This window comes from Cetorhinus maximus, chromosome 19, assembly GCF_964194155.1.
Source record: "Cetorhinus maximus chromosome 19, sCetMax3.hap1.1, whole genome shotgun sequence".
In the NCBI taxonomy this organism is placed as follows: domain Eukaryota; kingdom Metazoa; phylum Chordata; class Chondrichthyes; order Lamniformes; family Cetorhinidae; genus Cetorhinus; species Cetorhinus maximus.
In genome coordinates this window covers 34868373-34888040 of record NC_135897.1, presented here as the reverse complement: position 1 = coordinate 34888040, position 19668 = coordinate 34868373, and positions in this window count along the sequence as shown.

Here is a 19668-nt window from a genome sequence, read left to right as displayed (position 1 = left end):
CTGAACACTTATGTTCCAGAAATAGCTGTGCCCTTAGCCAATCTGTTCCAGTATAGCTACAACATTGGCATCCATCCAACAATGTGGAAAATTGGTCCAAACGTGGATAAAAGACCTGAACTCAAAAGGTGAGGTGAAATTGACTGCCCTTGACGCCAAGGCAGCAATTCACAGTGAGTAAAATTGAAGTTAATGCGAACCAGAGGGAAAACTCTCCACTGGTTGGAGTAAAACTAGCACAAAGGAAGATAGTTGTGGTTGTTGGAGGCAAAATATTTCAGCACCAAGACATAATTGCAGGAATTCCCCAGGACAGTTTCCAAGGCCCAGCGATCTTCAGCTGTTTCATCAAATTTCTTCCGTCCATCATAAGGTCAGAAATGGGGATGTTCGCTGATGATTACACAATGTTGAGCACCATTTGTAACTCCTCACATACTGAAGTAGTCCATGTCCATATGCAACAAGACCTGGGCAACATTCAGGATTGGGCTGATTAGTGCCAAGTAACATTAACATTATATGAGTGCTAGGCAATGATTACCTCCAACAAAAGAGAATCTAACCATCTCCCTTGACATTCAATGGTATTATAAGTATTATAATGGACAATGGAGGCCATTGACAGGATAATGAAGGTAATTAAAAGCCCTGCCTGTCCAACCTTAAGGCAGGCCAGGACCCCTGGCAGGGAGAAAAAACATGAAACCTCATCCACTGGCGGGATGAGGTTTCATGTCTGTTTAAAAAATCTTTAATAAAGTTTATGTAATATATATTAACATGTCCCATCTTGTGTGACATTGTCACATGAGGGGGACACTGTAATAATTTTTTTATTTTGCTATTTTTGATGTTTTTTAGACTGTCACTAATCTCCCTGAGACAGCACTTTGTCTCAGGGAGCAGTGCGCTCTTTCGTGCGCATTGCGCAAAAGAGCGCACTTTGACAGTTGGGGAATCCCTCCCCGCCCCCCGGCATGGGAAGCACATAGCGCTTCCCGTCGGGCAGCCCGCTGGGCAGGTCTTAATTGGCCCGCCCACTCAAAATGGCGGCGGGGCCCGTTTCGGCGGCGGAGTTTGGCTGCCCTCCCGCGGCCAAGCCAGTGGAGCCCACCTGCCTATCGAGGGCTAAATTCTGCCCTAGGAATCTAGTGGTGAGTACCTCACCTTCTGATTCCCCAAAGCCTGTCCACCATCCACAAGGCACAAGTCAGGAGTGTGATGGAATACTCCCCACTTGCCAGCATGAGTACTGCTCCAATAACGCTCAAGAAGCTTGACACCATCCAGAACAAAGCAATCCGCTTGATTGGCACCACATCCACAAACATTCACTCCCTCCACCACCAATGCACAGTGGCAGCAGTGTGTACCATTTACAAGATGCACTGCAGGAACTTACTAACACTCCTTAGACAGTACCTTCCAAACCCATGAATGCTACCATCTAGAAGGACAAAGGCAGCAGCCACACAGGAACTGCACCACCCGGAAGTTCCTCTCCAAGCCACTCACCATCCTGACTTGGAAATATATCGTCGTTCCTTCACTGTCACTGGGTCAAAATCCTGGAACTCCCTCCCTAATCAATCTGTGGGTACATACACCACATGGACTGCACCGGTTCAAGAAGGCAGTTCACCACCACATTCTCAAGGGCAATTAGGGATGGGCAATAAATGCTGTCCTAGCCAGCAATGCCCACATCCCATGAATGAATGAAAAAAAAATTACAATCACTGAATTCCCAACCATTAACACCCTGAGGGTTACTATTGTCCAGAACTAGACTAGTCATATAAATACTGTGGCTACAAGAGGTCAGAGGCTGGGTTGCACTGCAACAACTCACAAAGCCTCCTTCAACTGCACCTTCCAAATCCACAATCTCTACAAGCTAGGAGGACAAGGACAGCAGATGCATGGCAACACCATCACCTTCAAGTTCCCCTCCAAAACTCACATACCATCCTGATTTGGAACTATATCACTGTTCCTTCACTGTCGCTGATTCAAATGCTTGGAACTCCTTTCCAAACAGCTCCACAATTACGCCTACACCAGATGGACTGCAGTGCTTAAGAAGACAGCGCACCACCCACCTTCTCACAGGCAATTAGGGATGGGCCACAAATGCTGACCTTGCCATCAGCGGTCACCTACCATGAAAGAATAAAAAGAATCGTGAGTGAAGGGAAGGGTGTAGGCACTAAATGCCAGAGACAGAGCATCAGAGTGCTCTTGGAAGAGAGGGTTGGTGGGTTTGGGTGGGTTTTGGTGGGGTACGGGGGTGGGGAAGGAGCAGCGGTTGACCAGCTGGAGGAGGTTACAGAGATGGAGAGGGACAAGACCATGAGGACATTTATCCCAAGGAGGAACACTAAGTTGTGGGGCCAGGAGATGATCTAGATCAACAAGCTGTGCAAATTCATACTATTATGGAAACAGGAGATGCTTCAATTCTACTGACGTGGAGGTGATGCATGATGCCTGTATGTGCCAGTTTCTCCCGTGATGGTAGAATTTCTTTCTCGTCAACTCGTCAGGAGGTTTATAAAAGAGGAACTAACTAGTGGATGGCTGCCTAGTAGGGGATTAACCTCTGGAACTCTATTTGTATTCTCTTCCATAAATAGAAAGTGACAAAGGCTATGGAACTACACATGTGGTGAATAATCCAAGTGCCAAATTCAGATGCCAGAACTGAAGAGATGTATATATGGAGAGAAAGGCTATACTGAGATTCAAATGAATAACAATGATGGCATTGTCCTTTTAAACAGCTTTCAATGATCACTTTAGTTTGACTTAACTATGTAAGTGAGTTTGAACATGTTCCCCAGCTCATCTGTGGTATGTAAACACTCAAAACACAAAATGAACCTGATATTACTCTAATTAATTCAGAAGATTACCTATTTTGGGTCGTAAATGTATACATTTGATGCAAAGGCATTATTTTAAAAAAACTTTCCAAACCTGTTTCAAATAAAGTTTGACATGCTGAAGTTTTTGCTGAATTAGTTACATGCTTAGTTCCATAAAATCCACCTAAACATCTTTTAACCTTGGATCAAAATTATTTTTAATTTCCCATTTCTCCCCAAGATTAATATTCCAGAAATATGACAGTAACAAAATGGTGGCATATTGGAATCGAAAAGAGAAACAACAAATGGGCAAACCAAAATTTGATACATGAATCTGTATTCTGGCATGAATCCAGGGCATATTCAAAATGTGGAATTGGTTTTATCTTGGATTGAGCACTATGTAACTGCTGGCCTGGAATATTGCAGTGTTTTGAATGGTGACACATTTCTAGAAAATCAGCTTGAAAGTGTAGTGATATTGTAACCAGCACTTGTGTGTGGGATGGGACTATTGACATAATCTGTGGTGCAGTGTCAATACGGATTTTGTGAAATAATTACTGAATTATTAGTTCCAAGAAATCTAGAAAAGATCCAAATCTGTGCTCTCCCGATTTTGGAGCTCACTCAGCCTCATGTCCTGCTTTGAACCACAAATGACACTGGCTCGCATTAAAACGTTGAAGTCCTTTAAAACAAAATCATGCATGGAGAACTTTAAAGTCCTTATGTTGCCACAAGTGGTTCCTTTACAAAATAAACTCGTGTTTGTAATCAAGAGGTGGGTGAGACAATCAGTAAACATCAAAGCTGAGAGTACAATAACAATGTTTTTGGAAGGTTTTCAAAGTACATTCTTCAGTTTGGTGCTCTGATTCCTACCACCTTTGATGTTACCAATCTATTATAATTTACAGATCAGATTGCCTTTTCAAATATTGATATATTCAACCACAGAAGCCTGTGAATTTAGCTGTAACAAATTCCCTATGCATATATATTTTAGCTATGCTTCTTTATAGTTTAAGAGTAATGCCACATCAAAAGTATGTAGTACCCAAATACCATCTCTATTAACTTCCTTATAGCTTCAGTGCCTGTGCAATCCAGTTAGCCAGCTAGTAGAATGAACAGATCCAGCAGTGCCAATGCGATAGTTTGTACAGTTTACCAAAAGCATGTTCTGAAAATCACCCAGTTATGTTTTAAATGTGTTTCAGGGTTATTGCTTGGATGGAAATCAACATCCTCTCCCTGCCCAATTCCTCAAGTTCAAGGCTTTTCTGCATATCAGGCCAACAATTTTCCTATTGCTTACTTTGTACAGCAGAAATACTGTGAATGTTTCCACTTTTGAATAGCGTACAAGGATGCTTCATGTGCTCTGCGTAGGGACAGAACCGTGCCCAGTTCTAAAGGCCACATTGTACAATAGGTCACCAACACACACTGTAAGGCTCACATGAGTATGCCTACCAAGGCTAGGAACCATAGGCTGGTCACTGCTTGTGGAACTTTAATCTGCTCAAATTATATTACTTTTATACAAATTGTGGTAGGTTTTGATGCCTTTTAATCTCTGAATACATTAAACTGGCTATTATTTCAACAGTACAATGTTAACTCCCAAGCTGTAAAATTCTGATGACTATATTCCTAATATTTTTAAATTCGTTTTTTAAGTAAGAATTTATTACCAGCAAACAACTGTCAAAGTTAAATTTTTTAGGAGACTGTACTAGAAAAAATACATGCTGTAATATTTCATGGCACAACCCTAGTAGAATGGCTATTTCATGTATAGAATTGGCTAACCTAGCCTCCAATGAAAATTGGGCACCACACTAACAGGCATCCTGACATGTTTGAAAATTTCAATGTTCCCAGTCAAACAGATGTAGCCAATTTATCTTTGCCATTTTTCTCATAAGTACTTATGTTGCAAGACTGATCAAGATCAATCAACTGCCCACTGTAGGGAAAATTTGGAAAAGATACAGCAAATGATTAGTGTGGCCCAGAATTGTAATTCATATCCCTGGGACTTCAATTAAAATTTACTCAATTTCAACAATGTGCTCACATAGTTAGACTTGAGCATAACAAGTAGCAATTTGGTCTAAATACGATGTACATATAGTAGGGAAAGAAAGCTAAAGCTACACTTTTGTATGGTCATTGAACATAAACAATGTTTCCTCGAACTTCAGATCTTTCAATGTAAAAAATTATTCTAGATCACAAGGGTAAAGTTACATCTTCTAAAATCAGTATTCTGTTACCAAAGCTGTATGATTACCCTTTTTTTTTTACAGACACAAGAACAATGAGCTTTGTTTCTGTGGTATGAAACTGGAATTAAAAACATGCCTATAATTCCTTATGTTGCATTCATATAATAAACTAGAAAGGAAACCCATCTTTAGAAATAGCATTTGGTTATGATTTACAACACTAAGTTCATAAAAGTTTGAGCCATTTCTTCCAAATCACAGGCCACAAAGGCATAAAAATATTATTGGGCAGAATGAATTTTCTGCATATTATAGGGCTGTACTGTTCACTGAACACAGCTTTGTCTTTGTGACAGAAACTATTTTGGAGCACTGCAAACAAATGCACAAACTAAACAGTTGCAATTTTCAGCTATGTGGCTCAGACTGTGGTTGATGGATAATCTAATGGATGCAACTGATTTAATGGCAGAAAAAGTACACTCAGTGGGTAACCGCAAGCTAGAAATAAATGACAATTACAGATAACACCACAAATTTGTAAGAGGCAAAACAACCTGGCATTATTTCACCATTAACACCTGTGAAAATTGGCCAATTATTCATGGCTTGTTCTTCCCAGGTGTTTCCATTCAATGTCATTCTTCCTCTTTTGTTTTTCCTCAGGATACTGGAATTCACTCCCTTCATCGGAAGTTGGATAGATTTGAAAGGATGACAGAAAGCTAGGAGTTCAATTTTAGGACTACTGCTCTCCTGTTCTACCCTCTGTGCCCAAAAGCATGGAAGCAAAATGCAAAAGAATGGACACTGTAATTATGATCAAGCAACTTCTTCTACAGTGCAGAATTAGTAAACTTTAATATGAAACTTGCCCATCCTTGGACTTAAACTTTGATTCATCTGTTCGAAAGTTCAGAAATACGAGGATAGATTTTCCTTTCGCTGTGTCTGGAGAATGCTTAGTTTCCAGCCACTGCAAAGAGAAATAAAGCAGTGCAAACCCATTTTGCCAGGTTTCTAATGCATTGGCCCAGGATTTCTCAGAGCCTCCCAAAGGTATCTCACTGAGTCTATACCTGGAATAGTCCAAGTCTCAACCTTGCAATTTTAATGAGATGAGAAGGCTGTTCCAGCCTCCCGTCTCATTTTTCTTTTCTGACTGTGGGGCGCCCAGTCAGAAACCAAGCAATAGGGCTTGTGCTGGGACGAAAGCATTTTTAAGGGGCAACCTAAACCAAGAGTCATAACAGAAGATTTGAGAAAATACCTTCCTCTACCACCCTCCTCCTGCACCCAGCATGATGAATACCAACATCAGCATTGTACTTGTGCTGCCATTCACTGTCCTGAAGCTAGACCTAGCCAGGGAGCTTGCCTTTGGCGGGAATGCACATGAGTCATACAAATAGTCTGGACCAGGAAATCTGAATGTTTCTCCCTTCTGACAGAGGAAGCACATCTCAAATACACTGTGCCTGAAAGGCATCCAAAGAGGAAAATTTAACCTCGTGCTTTGTCTATAAAACATTATTTAAAAGACAGAATTTTCCATGTATTCTGTAAATCTACAATGAATAGACTATTGCTTGGTCTGTAGATACCAGGTGAGGCAGAAGCAGAGCAGTAAGCATGTGATATATCAAGTGAAGGACAGTGAACACAGATTTCCCCAAAATTTCTTTCAGATAGCATGTATAGCACAAGCTGCTACCCAGATATCGCAAAAGAGGAGGGAAGGTAAACAGCAATAAGGACAAACTAAAGGGCACTTTGAAATCTTGCAATATTGACCCCAACACCTGGGGCAGGATTTTCTCGTCGGCGAGTGGGGGAGGGGCCTGCTCGCCGATGTGTAAAATGATGCACGGTGACATTGGGCGGAACTCCCGACGTCACCGTACCCCATTTAAATTTTCTAGTAGGCGGGGGTGCAGCAAAATCAGCTGTGCGCCCGCCGATCTGTCAATGGCCAACTGAGGCCATCAACAGAGTAATTAAACTAATTAATGGACCTTCCCATCCAACCTTAAGGTTGGCGGGCAGGCCAGGAGCCCCAGCGGGAATTAGAAAAAGCATGAAACCTCATCCACGGGCAGAATGAGGTTTCATGTAAGTTTTTAAACATTTTAATAAAGTTTTTGTAAAAATTATGGACATGTCCCAACTCATGTGACAGTGTCACATGAGGGGACATGTCAGGAATTTTATTTTTCTATTTTGAATATTTGTCTCAGAACAGCCGATCTCCCTGAGGCAGCACTCAGCCTCAGGGAGATGAGTGCGCTCTTCTGTGCACATGCGTAAAAAGAGCGCACTCTCGATTTTGGGATTCCACCCCCCCTGCCCGCACAGGGAGCATATAGCACTTCCGTGCGGACATCGTGCTGGGCGGGCCTTAATTGGCCCACCTACGTAAAATGGCACCGCGCCCCCAATCGGTGGCGCCGATCAGAAACGTGCCTGTGCGCACCCGCCCTTCAACTTCGCCTCTGATGGGGGGAAAATCCTGCCCCTGGAAAATACAGCCATCAACAGGCCATCATGGGATCATATCTACCCTGTTAGCTTGATTGTTTGTGAGGCTGAGAGGCTGTTAGATCTGGCTGCCAAGTGCCTAGCAGACAAGGCAACTCATATCTGCCTCATCTGGCTGTGAATGCAATATGTGCAGCCACATATATGCTTCCAGGATTTGGCTCTTCTACCATAAATGCAACCATACAGCTGAGACTCATCTATTGATTTTACGAGAGACTCCATCAGGATCATCTACCGCATAAAACATGGTTCAGCGGTCTTGCAAGATCTGACTGCTGATCACACTGTATTTTCATTAATTAGCCTGTCATTAATGCACTTACAAAAAGATCTGGGGACAAAGTTTCTCCTTTGGGCACAATTTTCGATTTAAGCGCATATTGAGCCCATTTGAAAAGCAGTTTTTTTTAATATTCGTTTATGGAATGTGGGCGACGCTGGCTAGGCCAGCATTTATTGCCCATCCCTAATTGTCCTCGAGAGGTTGGTGGTGAGCTGCCTTCTTGAGCTGCTGCAGTCCGTGTAGTGTAGGTACACCCACAGTGCTGTTAGCGTTTCCATCATCTCCACCACCCCCCCATTCCCCTTCCCGAGTTTCCCCTCAAATTCATACCACCAAATGCAAAATATGTCAGGATTCAGAGCAATTAGGCATTTTAAAATTTTACATTTACATTTTTAAAAAAACTTTGATAAATGGCAACTTGGTGAACTTGATGAAAACAGCTTAAAATAGGTTTATCACACAAATAATGGTGATAGGTGGCCAATCCACCACCTCTGAGTAACCAGATATTATTAAATTGCTGTAATTCGCTTTTTAAAAATATCTAAAACGATACAAATCAGTTTCTTAAGAAATCACAAACAGCAGCGTATAAAACATACCTTTTTGAGTCCTTGGATCTAAAAGGACCAGCTTATTTTTTAAAGATCCAGGAAGGTCTGCAAATGAGCCAAATCAAACATGTCACCTGGGGTCATGGCCAATTTTGGCAGAGCCTTCTTCCAATGCAAGATTTTTAAAACAAGCGCCAAAGATTGTAAAAATTTGAGTTGCACTGAATGCAAACCGTGCTTACTATTCCACTACTTTTGCACTGGTTATATTAATTTCAGCTGAATTCTGCTCTAGGGATCAAGTGGAAACTTAGGCCATTGGTTTACTGGTGAAAATTCAGAGATGACTGATTAAAAACCTACTCAAACTTAAAGCTTTTAAATTGCAATAGGGTTGACCTGACTTCTGCAGTCAGTGGTGAATTAACCTCTCTACTGATCTCAGAGAAAGCTCCCTACAAAGGATTGAGTAATCTCTGTGACATGGTTTTCCCCTTTCCCAACAGCAGTTTAAATCTGATGTCAAGTTGAAGAGGGTGTCTTGGTGTACACAGCAGTGATGTCAGCATGCAGGTAAGCAACCAATCACATTAAAGTATTCACACACATCAAACCATGAAGTTAAAAGCGCTTGATATCCTTCTGTTATAAATTTTCAGATGACAAATAATTAAGGATTAAGGTAAAAGTTAAAACAAAGATAGACGATTTTTGAAAAACAATTTGTCATGGAGAAATTTGACATTCCACAAAAGTAAGATTAGATTTCCAGGATTTGTGAGGGTGGTTAGCAGTAATTATAAAGTTAGTACAGTGTTAAAAACCCAATTACACCTCATTCAATACAGTGCAACTTTTTCAAGGGTATTTACAGTGGAGATACAGCATAAGAGTGGACGTTCTTATCAATTCATTAGAATTCCCACTGATTGTGGGCTGGAGTGGGGAGGGGGAAGGTGGAGGGTGGTGGAATACCTCAACAGCACACATACTGAAGAAGTGTGGAACTAGACTTCCGCACATATTTCATTCTGCACATATGCTGCCTCCAGATGCTATTGTCAGGTTCAGTGGAGAAATGACAGTGAACGTTGACAGTTTTGACCTGGCTGCCATTGCAAAATCCCAGCCATAGATTCACAAAACTGAATGATTTTTCATCAGGGAAAAGACTGAGTGTGGTACCTGATCTAGGTCTTCAAATGCTAAAAAGTATAATTAGTTTAGAATGTAAGCACTATATTATCTGGAATATTATTACAAATCTAAGGGATATAAGTGTCAAACTGGCAAGTCTCAAATTAGATGATTTTTTGTCCTCTTACAGAGCGATAAATATTTGGAATAGAATTTAAACAAAAGTATTTTAAGTTTTAGCAACTAGAAAGGAGCTGTACAGTTAAGGATGGAATTAAACACAATTATAGACACAGATGATCAGATACTTGTTGCAGTGCAATGCAAACAGTCCTTTTGGACTGCATCTGGTTAAGTTCAGCAATTCTAGATTCTATTGCTAGATTGCTATGGAACTTGACTCAATCAATTGCAGGACGAGGATGAAATTTCAGCTTTTCTTCTTGGAAGTTTTCCCCGTGGTTATTCAGCTTCAGCAGGGGACTAAATAAGTTTGGGAGAATCTTCAGGCAGCGGCACATTGCAAAGAAAGGTTGGCACAATGGGCCTAATACTTTTACGCATTTTCCATGTGCGTATATCCAAAGTAAGGAGAAAGGATAAAATGAAGAAAGAAGCCAATAATTGAAAACAAAATAGAGATCTTGAAAAATTACTCCTAAAAATAATAAAGAAAATCTCAAATTTTTTTATTGAGTAAAAATGGTTAAAATATTGAAGCACCTTTTCCATTCAGAAGCAAAATATTTAAAATATGTAGCAGAGGGCACTGTGAGGGGACAAGCCAAATCATGTTTAATCTCCATTCCATCTTACAGCTGGAAGACAAAAGGTGAGACAAGCTCCTGCAACCTGCAGATCTTATTTTTAAATGGTAGCGTGTTACACAAACCAAGGTCCTAACCAGTCCGGTAATCTCAAAGAAACTGGAATATAAGTTACTTGTATGCAAAAGATGACGTTAGGGAACCTTATCCAAATAAGACTTTTAGTCATATGGGAATAGCTCCACAATTTCCAGCTGGTTGATATTTTTACAATTTTTTACAAATAGATCAGTGCATATTGCAAAATAAATGTTGAATGATGAAATAACTGTAAATAAAGCAATCCCCAGCCTTTTGATTTATTGTATGCTTTTTCTTTTGAATCTACTCCACGTATTGCATATTCAATGACTGACTGAAAAGTCATCTGTAATAGTGGTATGGAAATAGCTTCTAAGTTAAGTACTTTTAAAATGTAAGAATATAGTATATTTCATCATCATCAGACTATTGGCAGAGCTTCCGTGACTACCGGTTCAAGGCAGAGGCTTGAACTCTAGCATCAAGTTTCGGATTGCTCACGGTCACTCTTACATTGATCCATTATGTACTGGAGCTGCATCGTAGGTTGCAAGCTATTGACTAACTAAAAGTTGAACTTATCTGTCCACTGATGGCCTTTCCTTCATCAAAGTTCCCCAATAGGTTCCTGGGCTCTCATCCAAGTCTTATTATGCATTCATGGCTTACAGCCCAGACATCTATTAGACTGTTGAAACAGCTGAGCCCCAGAGAAAATGTTGCTTGATAGATAGCCCTTGCGCTCTGATCTCTTCTGTCAATTTCACAAAGTTTATTTACACAAGATATAGGGGATTAAAGTGCTTGCAGTTTCTGCTATTGATGCTTTAAAGGGTTTGGATGTTTTTATTAGGCTGTACTGAACACAATTTTTGTAATATATAATTGTTTTTAAAAGCTTTTTAAAGACATGCTATTGTCACTATAGGGTTCATTGGTGTAACACAGTGTTTATAGTGGGAGAGTGGGCATGGAAGTGCCAGAGCTTAGCAAGGAGGGTATGAGGAGGCATGGGGGGTGGGTGGAGGGCATGAGGTAGCATGGATGTAACATGGGGAGTGTGTGGGGGGGATTGAGAGGGTGTGAGAGGTGAGGGGCTAAAGGGCCTTACTGTTTTTATTATAACTGAGATGAAGTCCCAAAGCACCAAGACAGGCCTTTTAAACAGCCTGCCTCTGCACCTGGCCCAGAACAAAAATCCCACCTTTGCAGGCGCTTTCTCTGGAGGCAGGCGCGCCAAGCTGTAAATTCCCTGACTTCCACTACCCTCCTCGAAGATGAACACCCAGCCCTCTGAAAGCATTTGTTATAAAGTCCTATTCACACAGTGCCTGGTGAGAGTCATCTCTTCAAATCACTGAGACACAAAATTAACCAAGAGCAATTGCATTAAAATACATATATCATTTTCTAAAAAAATAGCTGACCTAGTAATATAAACAACCATTAAACTAAAACAGTAGTTGCAACGTTTTATCCCGAGAGACATATAAACATGTATAAAAATAAGAGAGTAATGTAAAATGGCATTCCTTCGGGGTGTACCTCAATAGATTAATTTAAACAAGTTTACAGAAGAGAGACTTAGAATGAATCAAATGCATGTGAAGGGCACAGACCTGATAAATCAATGTCCTTTTCATATTCAACACTTACTTATAAGATGCAGCTCATAACAAAGATTGACCATTTCTTCCTGGCGGTGACTGCCATCTTTGTTTCACTCACAGAATGCATCACACCAAGCCTCATGCATTCCCTCACTCAGAATCAGCTATGTTTAGTGCCATTACACTAGATATTTCCAAATTTTAAACTTTACATTCCACTGTAGATCATATAAAGGTACATAATTTGGGGGTGCAAGAGAAATCAAAGTTTATGAAATTTACCACTTATTATGTTGGCAGAATAAAGATTAATCCTACATTTAGGTTGTGATTTCTTCTCCTAGGAACTCCTATTTCCTATAATGGCACAAGTTATCAAATGTGCTTGATCAAAACTTGCTTTGTCAGACACTGCTGCAGCCAACACCATAAAATGAACAAACATCATTGGAAACAAGCTATTAAAATTTGAGACTGTTCATCGCACAATGCAGGGTAAAGTTGTATAATCTGGGAGAAAAATAAATAGGAAAAATAGTTTCGAATCATTTCTAAAAGTAAGTGTTAGAAGTACAGTACTTTCTGACTAATGAGGTGGAAAGGAAAAATAATAATGTATTTGTCTCATTAGAAATACCATGCTGTCAAGGCAGAGAATGTGGCTGTAATTAACCGTGCAGGTTTTATCTATACAGCAATGATTAATGTGGGATTTTAATCTATTCCATATTCCAGTTCTTTCCTATGTAAACTTTTGAGGTAATTGGTTGTCTATATCTCTTGCCCTCCCTCAGCTGGGATTGGCCTTTCTGACAGTTCTTTCTGTGAACCTAACCAATCTACCTTAATGTATTTGAATTCATTCATGGTTACCAAGACCAGTCCAGAATTTAAGGAGTGAAAGCTGAAGACAAGAGTATTCAATGACTGATCATGGGAAACAGATTCAAAAGAGAAATATTTTGACTGATCATGTACCAGTCATTACTCATAATATCCAAAAGTGACATCTGAATTCAATTAGTAGCTAATAGAATTGCTTGTGGACAGTGGAGAATTAGTTAGGAATGATTAAACATCATGGGGCCAGGTTTTGCAGTGGGGGGCATCTCATGATGTGCCCGATCAGTTAGATTTGTTGTGCACGTTTAAGGCTTTGCATTTTTTTGTCCACAAAGTTGCTGGAAGTACAAGCTGAAAATGCTGATGTGAGGGGAACAGGACAGATGGGACCTTGGTGCTTGATGGGACCAACAGGGTGCTTCCTTGACCAATGAGATTTAAGGATTAAGAAATAAACAGAGGAAGGACTGAGAAGAAAAGTGAATTAGAATGGGTGAATTCAATGTCAAATCAGGTGCAGAAAGAGAGATGGTGGGAGGAAGATTGCATTCAAAAGGGAAAGAGAGAAAAAGAGTCAGAAGGAAAAATAAGAAGTTTTTAAAAATTACAATCTCATAAAACAATTCACATACTAAAGGAATGAAATTCCACACATAACTTTCTGAGAAAGAGGTAGATTGGCAGGCATTTGAAGTATCACATTGTTAATAGGGCACTTATGCTGTTACTAGACTTAATTTTCTGTGACAAGTTTAATGGGCAATAATCTGCAAATGCTGTGACTTCATGAAAATCACGAGGCACAAAGCAGCCAGCAACTTGTGGCAATTCACAATTCATGGATACTCTTCCTCACGACAAATTGCTTGCCAATTTGCACATTAATTATGGTGTGATTCATTCATATGCTGCTATTTTTCTGCAAAATCTGGCATAATATGTTTGCATCACACAAATTTCAATGCATAACAAAGTATTTAAAACGAGGCTGTCTCAGCATTGCACCAGTCAGAAGTATAAGTCTGGTAACAATAGCAACACTTTCCAAAAAGGGTATGGCCTCATAACAGTACCTTTATTTCCCAAGGCTTGTACCAAATCCAAGGCATACTATTTGACAAAGCATTACACCCCTACAGAGACTCTCATTCTAATTTTCAGGTGTGGAGAAGAATGCCATTGGACTCAGTCAAACTTATTGCAGATCACAACCACCATACTGAGATTAATTAATATAATTGTCCTCAATTGCTTTACACTTCCATGCTCATCATTTCAAATACATTCAGCGTTGTGACTACAAAACTAAGAAGCTGGACACCGTCCAGGACAAAGCAGTCCGCTTGATTGGCACCACATCCACAAACATTCACTCCCTCCACCACCGACGCACAGTAGAAGCAGTATGTACCATCTCCAAGATTCACTGCAGGAATTCACCAAGGCTCCTTAGACAGCACCTTCCAAACCCACGAGCACTACCACCTAGAAGGACAATGACAGCAGACACATGGGAACACCACCACCTGGAAGGTCCCCTCCAAGTCATTCACTATCCTGACTTGGAAATATATTGCTGCTCCATCACTGTCGCTGGGTCAAAATCCTGAAACTCCCTTCCTCATAGCACTGTGGGTGTACCTACAGCACATGGACTGCAGCGGTTCAAGAAGGCAGCTCACCACCATCTTCTCAAGGGCAACTAGGGATGGGCAACAAATGCTGGCCCAGCCAGTGAAGCCCACGTCCCGTGAGTGAATAAAAAAAAAGATCTATGTTGGGGCAGGATGAACTAAAAGATGTGCTCAATCAACTTTTCAAAACTACCACCAGTCTTGAATGACCCCTTTTGTCAAACGTTCTTTAAATGGGCCTCATTTATTTGTCATAAAAGTTTTCCTAGATTATGAATTCCTATTTATGGTTATGACATACATAACATTTTCATGTACAAGCAAGTTGTGATAATTTTCTTGTCTCTACAGTTACATTTGTATGTTTATAGTTCCGTCTAAATGAATAGTGTCAATAAAATGACCAAGGACAGCAGCAGTCGTAGTTACTACAAAAGTTTGTGGTGATTTTATAGTGACTTTTTATATTTTGCATTAAACTGGCAAATTATAGTGAGCTACAGCAGAAAGCCACTATAGACTCAAATGAACACAAAACTACAAATATATGTTAGCCAATATCAAAAGGTGATACCATAAGGGAAACGGGATCAGTACAATATATATTTTTTAAGAAGACAATTTATCATTTCTCTTCTCACTTGTCTAAGTGCTTAGCATTTTATAATAGTATGCAAAGAGGTTTCTGCCCTGTCTCTGTTATAAGTACCAAGTAGCAAAGAATATTTTTTGATGAATCATTCCATGTTATTTATACAACTGTAGTGCAAGAGTTGATTGGAAAAGATACATTCCATGTGATAAATCTCAAAAGGACATGTTTATTTAGTAACATTAGTTTGTCTTTGTTCCTCATGATGTTGACTTCCTTACAACCTATCAACCACCTCCAAAGATTAGATTATGAAATTTGTAAAGCAGGGGGGATCCCTTTTAATAAAAAATAGAAACCCTCGTATTGACAAAGAAATAAGTCAGAGAGAATTAAAAACAAGAGATGAAAATACAGTCAAAAACAAAATAAAAGGGATGAAAATCATTTGCAAAGTTGAATAAAGATTTTAAAATTAAGAGTTGATGTCAGAGTGCACACTAGTTGAAAGTAGATTAAGAAATATACTTCCATATCATCCAACCTCACACAGAACCATTTACCCTCCTGCTTAAATCACTTTCACAACTCTTTGGATTTAGGCATTTCTTTGTTCATTCCTAAAGCACTTCACAAATCATCCATACTTGAAAAAAATAACTTTCAACTCTGCATAATTAGTCTGTCAGCTAGCTGTGATCACAGACTCCAGACTCACAGTAGCCCATGATCCCAATCACACACACATGGCTGGTTAAATGCACTAATGATAGTCATGCACAACAAACTTGACGTTACTATAAACTTAATAATTAAAGAGAATAGGAGTCTGAGCTTTTTCATTTTAGGGATTTTTTTGGGAAGCAATTTAGAATCAAAAAACTTGTGCAGTCATTTTAGCTTTAAAGTACTTCCAAATGTATCATAACTATTATCCACTTTCAGCGTGTAATCACTTAATGAGGAAATTCTCTCAATTGTGGAGCCCCCTACCCCCGTGTGAGTTTTGAAGCAATACTCTTTTCTGAAAAAGGTGGGTGAGCCTGGCATCCTGCCATTTTGGCTCAGAATTATTGAGCCTTAGAGGGAATCCTGGTTTTTATACATCCACCTACAGCTGAGGCTACGAAATGTGTGTAATGTTCAGTTACAAGCAGTTAGTTAATGTTTCCCATCCCATGGGAACTCTCTCTCATATTGCCTGTATCTATATTGTTTTTCCCCACTGTAAATCAGTTAGGCTGTTTTGCATATGTCTAGCACTTAGCGCTATCTTCAGTTGTAAAGCTCCACATTAGCTGACTGCGGTAAATGCATTACAAAGTGGAAATTGAGGGTAATTTTCATTTTGAGCAAAAGTATAATGGGCGATAATAGCAAATTGGCAAGTCTGTTTTGCACCTCTCCCAATTTTTCTTTCTGTTTATCATATAACGTCAAAATTATTACCAATGTAATGTGTAATGTGTAGAAAAATGTGTTTCCCAAATTTATACACAACGTATTGCATGTTGATACATTTTTGCCCTGGCTATTATAAAAAACATGTTGAAAAAGTTGGTTCACTACAGTATAAATATCCCCCATTGCCTCACATGAGGCGTTAATGTGGAAGCCTGCAAGCAGCTGTTTCAGAAATAGAGCCTGTCTACCCGAAGACTTCCCAATGCTCTGAATAACAACAGAGGTGCATGGATTGATGAATAGGTTCACTATGGCTCAGTGGGTAGCACACTCATGCCTGAGTCACAAGGTTGTGGATTTAAGTCCCACTCTAGGGCTTGAGCACAAAAATCAAGGCTGATACTCTAGTGCAGTACAGAGGGAGTGGTGCTGTTTTTCAGATGAGATGTTAAACTGGGGCCCTGTCTGCCCTCTCAGATGGACATAAAAGAAGAAGAAGAGCAAGGGAGTTATCCCCAGTGTCCTGGCCAATTTTTATTCCTCAATCAACATAACCAAACAGATAATCTGGTTACTATCATACTGCTTTTTGTGGAATCTTGTTGTGTGCAAATTGGCTGTTGTTATCCCACATTACAATCATAATTACACTTCAGAAGTATTTCATCTGTTGCAAGCACTTTGAGACATCCAGTTGTCATGGAAGGTGCCATATTAATGCAAGTCTTTCTTTTGTCTCAACACTCTAGTGACTGTACAAGAGAATACACACACTCATAAGCTGCTTAGGAAGGCAAGGAGAGGAAAACGATGAAGGAAACATTTAAAAAAATTAAAAGCAAACAGAATTACAAGTCACAAAACAGAAAACAAAGGATTCAATGTTGGAAGAAGATGGGATTTTGAACGTCAAGGACCATCAACCAAGTGGCAAAAAATGCACAGACTGTAAGTAAAAGAATGAACGGAAATTCCAAAACATTGAGGATGGAATGATTTTGGATTTTTTCTGTGTGGCGTTATTAGCTAACAATTGTGCAGAGACATAGGTTATGTAAATTAAGTGAAGAAATGGCAAACAATCAAATAGTAGTTTTGATTCTTACACTACAAAACCTCACTTTAAAGTGTCAAAAAAATTCAAATGCCTCAATTACATACTAATTGTTCTTTCATTGCATAGTACAGGTTCTACATGCGTCAATCAACCAAATGGACCTGGTGGTAGCAAGAGAATCCGATGAGTGATAGAACTATAACTTCATCCGTTTTTTTCCTTAAAATTGCCTGCTGTCATGATTAAGTTACACTTTAACGGCAACTTTCTCTTCCACAATTACAAATTCCTACGTCCACAGGCTTATAGATATCTAATAGAATGTCACAGACAAGTGCTACCATGGATATGGTATCCTTCATCACACTCCAGCCATATGGCAAAGACAGAAAAAAAGGTCGTCAGGATTTACGCTTGAAACAATTGCTCAGTCATATTTGCAATGTGCTGCCATGATGCAGTGGCCTGAAACTGAAATCCTCATTGCACGCGAACTGCCTGGGAACACTCAGCACCCAGAGCATCAGCCTCATATAAATGAAGCCCAAGAAATGTGTGCCTCTGGTTTACCCACTCTGATACAGGGATCACTCCTTATGACCAGTTTGCGTTGACTTGCCAGTGCAAACCAAGGTCAGCGCCCAGGAATCCACCAATGGGCCAAAGCTCAAATTCACCTCAGTTGTGGCAAAGCTCAGTTCTACTTTACAGTGTCCCCCTCAAAGATAGCAGACTTTCCACCACTACAACCACACTCCCACCATCCACCGCCCCCCGCTCACACCAACTGTCCCGCCACACCCCCCCTACCCAGCTGCCATGTTGCTGAGCTCCAGCATCCCCACTACAGTACTGTCAAATTCCAGGATGTCCACCCCAGCTTAACTAACATCCAGGACTGTCCCCATCACTGCCAAAGCACAGATCCGCTAAGTCCAACTAAACCCCACGTCCTTGTCCTAGCACTGTTAAATAGCAGGAATATAACTCCAATTGTTTCCGGAAGTTATGACATTCAATTCCCAAAAATACAAACAAAGATCCCAGAATATATTTGACTTTCAGGAGGCCTGATGTTATCCCTTTCATGGGATCAATACCCCTCTTGTACATTAGCAAATCCTCAAGCTCACTTTGAGCAACACCTTGGGACTTCTATTGGCCACTATAAATTTTGAAGACATTTGTAATGGTCAAAAATAATAATGGTATATAATCGAAAAAAAGAAAGTAGCTCAACTTTACTTCTTCTCAAATTACAGGATTTGTATCAAAGTTCAAGGAATCGTTACAATGCGATTTTCTTTGCTTGGATTTTCTGCTTGGATACCCTTAGCAACAGTTGTACTGTCCATTTCTATTACTTTCCCTATCCACATGATTGTCTAATTTTTCAGAAATAATTATTTATTGGTTGCAATATTCAACAGTCCTGCCTGTCCCTTAAATATATTAGTGCCACCCAACTTGAACTATAAAAAGGTCTGCATGAAATATTCCATAAAGCTGTAACCACTAGAAACACAGGATCAGGCCACTGGTGAAAGCCAACAGCAGAAAGTCGAAGCAATAAAATATACATTTTAATAATTCAGGGACACGATTTAAATATAGTGTCACTGCCGAGCATGTTGAAGAGAACAGAGACAAAATCAGGGTTTAAATTTTAACGTTGCAGTATGGGTTATACAGCATAATACAGGCATGTCTCAAGACTGGAAATAAAATTTCACATTTGCAGATTAACCACCAAATGAACTCCTCTCACTCTACAAAGAAGAGATTTCGGTAGTAATAAGTATGTGTGATTGTTTTGGTCGGCCCTTCTAGAGTCAAATAAAAGATGATATATTAACTTGTATAAAGACACTGTGCACAGTGCAAAAAGAAAATGCAGATCAATCAACTCTTCATGGTTAATCCCATCAATCCTTCATGCGAATCTTGCGAAGGGAAATGATTTTTATCCATGAAATATTGGCAGTATCCAGCATGATGGATGATTGTGTTACAGTAATAAAGAACAGGAAATGAGCTAGCTGTAAACTTTTA